The sequence below is a fragment of the Castor canadensis genome, chromosome 17, assembly GCF_047511655.1.
Source record: "Castor canadensis chromosome 17, mCasCan1.hap1v2, whole genome shotgun sequence".
In the NCBI taxonomy this organism is placed as follows: Eukaryota; Metazoa; Chordata; class Mammalia; order Rodentia; family Castoridae; genus Castor; species Castor canadensis.
The window spans coordinates 64,469,931-64,479,043 of NC_133402.1; positions in this window are offsets into that span (position 1 = coordinate 64,469,931).

Genomic DNA, 9,113 nt, shown 5'->3' on the forward strand with positions numbered 1-9,113 from the left:
TTTACACCTAAGTATTTGATTTTTTTTGAGGCTATTGTAAATGGAATTATCTTCATATATTCTTTTTCAGTTTGCTCATTATTAGTGTATAGAAATGCTAATGATTTTTCTATGTTGATTTTATATCCTGCTACCTTGCTATAGCTATTCATGACATCTAGAAGCTTCTGAGTAGAGTTTTGGGGGTCTTTAAGGTATAGGATCATGTCATCTGCAAATAGGGATATATTGACAGTTTTTTTACCTATTTGTATTCCTTTTATTCCTTCTTCTTGCCTAATTGCTCTGGCTAGGAATTCCAGTACTATGTTGAATAGGAGTGGAGATAGTGGGCATCCTTGTCTGGTTCCTGATTTTAGAGGGAATGGTTTCAGTTTTTCTCCATTAAGTATAATGCTGGCTGTAGGTTTGTCATATATAGCTTTTATAATGTTGAGGTACTTTCCTTCTATTCCTAGTTTTCTTAGAGCTTTTTTCATGAAATGGTGTTGGATCTTATCAAAGGCTTTTTCTGCATCTATTGAGATGATCAAGTGGTTTTGGTCTTTGCTTCTGTTAATGTGGTTTATTACCTTTATTGATTTTCATATGTTGAACCACCCCTGCATCCCTGGGATGAAGCCTACTCGGTCATGGTGAATAATCTTTTTGATGTGTTGTTGAATTCGGTTTGCCATTATTTTGTTGAGGATTTTTGCGTCAATGTTCAATAAGGAGATTAGCCTACATTTCTCTTTTTTGGAGGTGTCTTTGCCTGGTTTTGGGATAAGTGTAATACTGGCTTCCTAAAATGTGTTTGGCAGTTTTCCTTCCCTTTCTATTTTGTGGAACAGTTTAAGGAGGGTTGGAATCAGTTCTTCTTTAAAGGTCTGATAGAATTCAGCAGAGAATCCATCAGGTCCTGGACTTTTCTTTTTGGGGAGACTCTTGATTGCTGCTTCAATTTCATTTTGTGTTATAGGTCTGTTCAGGTGATTAATTTCCTCTTGGTTCAGTTTTGGATGATCATATGTATCTAGAAATCTGTCCATTTCTTTTAGATTTTCAAATTTATTTGAATATAAGTTCTCAAAGTAGTCTCTGATGATTTCCTGTACTTCCATGGTGTTTGTTGTTATTTCCCCTTTTGCATTCCTTATTCTACTAATTTGGGTTTTTTCTCTCCTCATTTTAGTCAGGTTTGCCAGTGGTCTATTGATCTTGTTTATTTTTTCAAAGAACCAACTTTTTGTTTCATTAATTCTTTGTATGGTTTTTTGGTTTCTATTTCGTTGATTTCAGCTCTTATTTTTATTATTTCTCTCCTTCTATCTGCTTTGGGATTTGCTTGTTCTTGTTTTTCTGGGAGTTTGAGATGTATCATTAGGTCATTGATTTGGGATCTTTCAGTCTTTTTAATATATGCACTCATGGCTATAAACTTTCCTCTCAGGACTGCCTTAGCTGTGTCCCATAGGTTCCAGTAGGTTGTGTTTTCATTTTCATTGACTTCCAGGAACTTTTTAATTTCCTCTTTTATTTCATCGATGATCCATTGTTCATTAAGTAATGAGTTACTTAGTTTCCAGCTGTTTGCATGTTTTTTTGTCTTTACTTTTGCTGTTGAGTTCTACTTTTACTGCATTGTAATCAGATAGTATGCATGGTATAATTTCTATTTTCTTATATTTGCTGAGGCTTGTTTTGTGCCCTAGGATATGATCTGTTTTGGACAAGGTTCCATAGGCTGCTGAGAAGAATGTATCTTGTGTAGAAGTTGGATGAAATGTTCTGTAGAGATCAGCTAGGTCCATTTGATGTATTGCATATTTTAGATCTTGATTTCTTTATTGATTTTTTGTTTGGATGACCTATCTGTTGATGATAATGGGGTGTTTAAATCTCCCACAACCACTGTGTTGGCATTTATATATGCTTTTAGGTCTTTCAGGGCATGTTTGTTGAAATTGGGTGCGTTGACATTGGGTGCATACAGATTGATGATTATTATTTCCTTTTGTTCTATTTCCCCTTTTATTAGTATGGAATGTCCTTCTTTATCTTGTTTGAACAATGTAGGCTTGAAGTCTACTTTGTCAGAGATAAGTATTGCTACTCCTGCCTGTTTTCGGGGGCCATTGGCTTGGTAAATCTTCTTCCAGCCTTTCATCCTTAGCCTATGCTTATTTCTGTTGGTGAGATGGGTCTCCTGTAAGCAACAAAATGTTGAATTTTCCCTTTTAATTCATTTCTTCAAACGGTGCCTTTTGTTGGGTGAATTAAGTCCATTAAGTGTTAGTACTGATAGGTATGTGGTGATTCCTGTCATTTAGTTGTCTTAGTTGTTTGAAGGTTTGATTGTGTGTACCTAAGTTGAGGTTACTCTCTACTGTCTTGCTTTTTCTTTTCCTGTGGTTTGGTGCTGCCTGTCTTTTCATGGTTAAGTTGGGTGTCACTTTCTGTGTGCAGAATCCCTTGAAGAATCGTTTGTAGTGGTGGCTTTGTGGTCACATATTGTTTTAGTTTCTGCTTATCATGGAAGACTTTTATTGCTCCATCTATTTTGAATGATAGTTTTGCTGGGTAGAGTATCCTGGGGTTGAAGTTATTTTCATTCAGTGCCAGGAAGATTTCACCCCATGCTCTTCTTGCTTTTAATGTTTCTGTTGAGAAGTCTGCTGTGATTTTGATGGGTTTACCTTTGTATGTTACTTGTTTTTTCTCTCTTACAGCCTTCAATATTCTTTCCTTAGTTTCTGAACTTGTTGTTTTAATGATGCTATGTCGTGGGGTAGTTCTATTTTGATCTGGTCTATTTGGTGTCCTGGAGGCCTCTTGCATCTGTATGGGTATATCTTTCTCTAGATTTGGGAAATTTTCTGTTATTATTTTGTTAAATATATTACGCATTGCCTTCACTTGCACCTCTTCTCCTTCTTCGATGCCCATGATTCTCAAGTTTGGTGTTTTGATGGAATCAGTGAGTTCTTGGATTTTCTTTGCACAGGTTTTGAGTTGTTTAATTAATAGTTCTTCAGTTTTTCCTTTAATTACCGTTTCATCTTCAAGTTCTGAGATTCTGTCTTCTGTTTGTTCTATTCTTCTGGATTGGCCTTCTGTTTTGTTTTGCAGTTCTGTTTCATTCTTTTTTCTGAGGTTTTCCATATCCTGGCTCTTTTTCTCTTTAATGTTATCTATTTTTGTCCTGAGTTCATTTATCTGTTTATTCATCGTGTTCTCTGTTTCACTTTGGTGTTCATACAGTGCTTCTATGGTTTCCTTTATTTCTTCTTTTGCTTTTTCAAATTCTCTATTTTTGTTGTCTTGGAATTTCTTGAGTGTCTCCTGTACATTCTGGTTGACCCTATCCAGTATTAGCTCTATAAAATTCTCATTGAGTACCTGTAGTATTTCTTTTTTTAAATTATTCTTGTAGACTTCATTGGGTCCTTTGGCATAGTTTATCTTCATTTTTTTGGAGTCTGGATCTGAGTACTTGTTTTCTTCATTCCCCTCTGGTTCTTGTACTAATTTTTTGCTGTGGGGAACTGGTTTCCCTGTTTTTTCTGTCTTCTCGTCATTGTCTTTGGTGTTGTTACTGTCCCTGTACTGTGTGCAATTAAGTATTTTCTAGCTTGTAATAATAACAATGGTAATATTTAGAATGGAAGGGTGAGCTGAGATGGAAAGCAAGAAGTTAAAGAAATGGGAAAAACAAATACACAGACTGGAGGGAGAAAACAGAACAAGGTGTCAGACAAGAAGATTTCAAAGGTATGAACAGGGAGCTTTAGTGTACTAATCGACAGTAAGCTGAACAGATATTAGAGAGACAGAGAGGGGATTGAAAATCAAAACTAAAAAAAAAAAGGTAAGGACAAAAATAAAAAATAAGTAAATGAAAGAAAAATCTATTTATAAAAATGTATTAAAATAAAATGAAAAAATAAAAAAACCTCCAAGTTCAAATGCATTGAAGTCTCAATCTCCAATCCTGGAGATGGTGCCTCACATGTTGTTCTGTAGTTTTCTCATCAAAAGGGACGCATAAAGAAGAACAAAACTACACACAGATGCACAAAAAAAACCCCACCAAGTGTCCCAAGTTCAAATGCAATACAGTTTCAGTAAGTTTTTCAGCATGCAGGTGTAATTCGGTTGTTCTCTCATCAAAGGTAGGGAGAAAAAGAAAAAAAAGAGTCTGGAGACAGTTCTGAGAATGGTATCTGCAGCTGTGGCTTGCCTGCCCACTGCTGTCAGCCTGCTGTTGCTGGCGGTGTTATTTATGCAGATATCTGGGGTGAGCTTAGCACTCACCTGGCCCTGCAGGCTTTGTTTGCTCAGATTTCTCCTGTGCGGGAGCCTCTGCTACAAGCTTTCCCCTTTCCAAGCACTGGGAAAGGTGACACTGCACCCGCATTCTCAGGCCTGCATGTTTATTTACAGTTCATGTGGGAGGTGGGTCTTCCCCCCTCTCCTGTGGAGTTTTCCTCCCTCCGCCACTCTCACCAGCTTCCCTGCTCCTGGTCGCTAGGCGCGCCCCAGCTCTCACCAGAGGCTCTCCGGCCACCTGGCTTGTTTATTTACAGTCCCGGGAAGGGTTCCCTTCCCCCAAACTTCGGTGCTCAGTGCGCCCCACCCTCTTTCCTGCATGTCTTATTTGTTCCTATTGCTTATTACTCAGTTTCTCTTTTTTTCTCCGGGTGGAGGTCAGTCTGTCCAGGGGGCTATGCTGCTCTGGCCCAGGCTTGTCTGTGGGAATACTGCTGTACCACAAAGCTCACCTGGTCCACATCTTCCCAAGCTGTCTGGGTGCCAGCAACTGGCGGCCTGAGGACCCTTCTTGTTTCTCCGTTTAACGTGGAGATTCAATGCCCTGGCTGGAGGTGTGGAGGGGTCAAAGTTATGCCTCTTCTCAGTGATTATGCCTGCAAAGTGTGTCTCTGGCGCCTCTCCAAGATTTCACTATAGGAGGCTCGCTTTCTGCTTCCTCCCTCTAGCCGCCATCTTGAAATCCACTGATACTTCTGCTTTAAAGACACAGAATACAGAGGTATCTTCTGTATTTTCTTCTGATACGTAAGTATAGATAGATGATAGATATGATAGATAAATGATATATGATATATGGATAGATGATAATAGATAGAAAGATTAGATAGATGATAGATGATAGATACATAGATTTTTCAGTGGAGGAATTGAACAAAGTACCTTATGCATGCTAGGCAAATGCTCTACCACTGAGCTGCACTCTCAACCCTTAAGTGCACGTTTGTAACAAATTAATTTCTGAAATAATACTTTAGTATTTTTTTAATGTCATTATTTTCTTAAAGAGTGATTGAAGAAAAGTAGTATATACTTTGAATTCTCTGTACAGTAGGCTTAAAATATTAATTATCCATGCCCTGTTACAAGATGTCATGCAAATGAAAATCTTAGCATCTCAACATCATTTAATTTATAAGTAGTTAGTTGTATTTTAGATAATCTTTTTAAGAGCATTTGGTACATTTAATAAATGCATATTTGGATAAAACATCATTCTAATTCTTGTTTTCAAATACAACCTTTATATAATTTACATAAATTTTATAAATATGTATTTATAATGTATACATATATTAATATATAATATTTTGGTTTTATTTGGTATGTATAAATAAGAAATATTCATTTTAATGTAATAAAGCTAATTTTTTGCATTATATATTTTAATATCCAAAAAAATCACAGTTTTTGTGTTGTGATACTTTAACGAATATTAATAGACAAGAATATGTCATTTTAGTTTTTATTTCATTAAAATATTTTGAAAGAAAAATTTTGTTTTGCTATACATTGCTACAGCATGTCATTGAGTATAAAAATACTTTATGAAGAATTAAGATATCTCATTATATATTCCTTTAAAAGCTAAGCATTAAAACAATGTTTTTATGAAAACATTGCATAATATTGGATTCTCTATGATGGCAAAATACTTATTTGCAAACAAACAGCAATGAATGTGAAATTGTTTTGTGAAGTCAATAGAAACATACGTAGCTTTTGTTAAACTTTTTAAGCATTACTAAACTATTACAAATAATTAATTTGGCATTCAAAATAGCACCATTGTTATATTATGGAAAAGGACAGACTTGGTGTTCTGTATGTTTATGTAACAGATTTTCTCCATCCCTCACTAACATGTGGGTTCAAAGGGCCTTTTTGTTAACTAAAACATTCAGGACACTATTAGAAAGAATAGAGATTATGTTTTAAGGATGGCTTGGCAAAACTTTTACATAGGATTACATGTTATGGTAAATAAAATGAAAACATGCTTTATTTGTTTTGTTTTGCTTTTGTTTTGTGTAGTACTGAATCTGAACCTAGGGCCTTACTGTTAGCATTATAGGCTAATGTTCTAAGTCAGCTACATTCTTGGTCCCCCAAATCATGTTTTTAATGAGAACCTGAAGGTTGTTTTATTCATAATATTCTGCAAATTGTGTTTCTATATGTGGTGTAATTTCTTAGCCTTTCAGGTGGGTAGGATGTGAGTTAGGCATTTCAGAATGCCAATAAGTTGTTACAATTTGGAAAGTTAAAGGGAATGTTAACATTATTAATTTCAGAACCCTTGAGAGATAACACTTTTTAAATAAAGGAAATAGTATTTCCTTTTCCCTCATGTTTTGCTTCTAAGACTGAATGATTTATAAGAGGAGAATCAAACAGAGGTCAATATGGAAAGCAGTAAACAGAATGAAGTCTCATGGATAAACTAAACACAGGAAATGTAGGTAGGTGAGGAAGAAAGTCATGGAAAGGTAAGTCTTCACATAGCTATGTATGTAACTGTCAAGTAACTACTAAACCAAATAATTGTGAAGCATTCTTTACTGTTAGTAATTTCATCACTGTAGTTAGACAAATGCTGCACTGCTTAATGCAGCTGCTTACTTTCTGCTTATGTGTATTTGTTTTTTTAACTTATTGCTAAGTTTTGATTCTTATGTGCAGTTCTATGTATCTGTTGCAAAAAGCTTCAATAAATGTTATAATGTGAACCACTAAAATCACTTTATGAAGTAGGTTTTCACAATAGTATATGATAACTTGTTACTTTTATATTACTGTGATATATAAAGAAACACCTAATTTCAGTTTTTGATCAATGCTAACCTGTAATCTTCTTTGCAGACTGAGTGTATCATATGAACTGTAATGGAAACAACTTCCATGTTAAAATTTCAAGTTGAGCACAATAACAGGGTTTGATAACATGGATCGTTCTCCAGAGACCTTTATGTTTCCAGTGTTATTCAATTTGTTCATTTGTCGTAAAACAAAACAGATCACTAATGACGTGCTTTCCGGCTTCTAGTACACTGAGACAAATGAATTGACAGATGTATTATTCAAAATTCTTATATTTGAAGCTATAATACTAATGCTAGACCAAACTGCTGCTTTTGTTCGTGCCTTTCTAACTTCTACAAAAACAGTTTGAAGTTGTAAGTATAATGTCTGCTTTATAATATTATTTTATTTTTCTTGCAAGGATTCACTGTCTTGCCTTAAACATGCCCATAAATCTTTCAGTAATTGTATATTATTTTTTCTGTCCCCTGTATGACTTATACATTGTATTCAGCTTTAGTATGGCAGGGTTTATGGGGTGGTGTAAAAGCTGAGAGAAGTAAGACAATTATTGTTAAGCTTCTGTAACTTGAGAAAACACATTTTCTTCAAACATAGTACAAAGATCAATTCTGCCTGCTACAGATTCACTCAGATTTTTATTTAAACTCTTTCTAAAGGAGTATTACTATGACCTTCTTAAAAGATTGAAAACTTCACTTAAAATCTGAGAGGGTTTAAAATTACTTAAAAAATAATAACCAAAGAGTATCAGATACATGAATAACAGGAATGAGTGAAAATATTTTTGCATGTGAACTGAAAAGATCATCGAAAAACATTATGTGGATGACAGTTCTAATCTAGTATCCCCGTGAGTTTCCCAACAAAAGAAAATCTTCATAGATTAACCAGTTTTGTGATATTAATATTTTTATTCATTTTCTCCATGCAAGAAGATTTAGATGTAAATGGATGGTGTATATTACTTAGAAATAAGGAGATGACTCAAACCTTTCCATATTGTATTTTTGTTTATAAATTTCTAAATGAGATTATAGTTAACTTAGTTAATAATCAGATAAATCTGTGTCTGGATAACATCTGGCAGCAGGCATTATGATGCAAAATATGACCTTCCTGTCGTGTGAAAGAGAAAGTCCTTCCCTGCAGGATTCTCATTAGGATATCATGATCCCATAAAAGCAAAACGAATGGCGCATAGAATTACTGAACCTGGCCCCGTGCCTCAGTGTACAGGTAGCAACTTGCACGGGAAATCCAACAAAGCTCTTTATGCGTAAAAGAAAATCAGATACTTGTAGTGGACCTGTGAGCACCTGGAACATGGTTTAAGAGTTCTTTCTAACTCAGCACTTATACTTGCCTGCTTCACCTGAAAGAAACATGTTACCCAAGGTTAAACTCTAGAAGAAATTGACCTGAACCATAGTTAGCCTTCAGACTTATTTTCAATAATAATAGATTTTGAGGACCATACAGTTATTGCTATAGTATTTCTTTTTATATAAAATTAAAATTGAGGTCACTGGTCTTCAACAGAGAATGAGATAAATGGGCACTTACTTCTCCCTACCTTCTCTGTTTCAAATACCTTCCTGTTCAACCTTTTTAAACATAGGGGCTGCATTCTAAATAACGAGTGTACCTAACATTTGAAAAAACAAAAACTGATAGATTGTTAATAATTACCAAATTGATAATTTAAGAAATACAATCAACTAGGAAGTTTAAAATTAATCTTTCATGTGTGGACAATATTTTCTCTTATCAAACAAAAATAGCACATTTGCAATTCTTGTTTATATTCAAATTTAAAATTATCAGCAAGCAGACATTTTACTTTGTAATTATAATTTGAATTCTTAATTTATAATTCTGCTCATTAGTCAAATTTAACTTATAATTTAAATTTGTATTACCTTAGAATAACAAAAGCTTTATTTGATTTGGGCTTGGCTTTTAAACTAAAATGAACT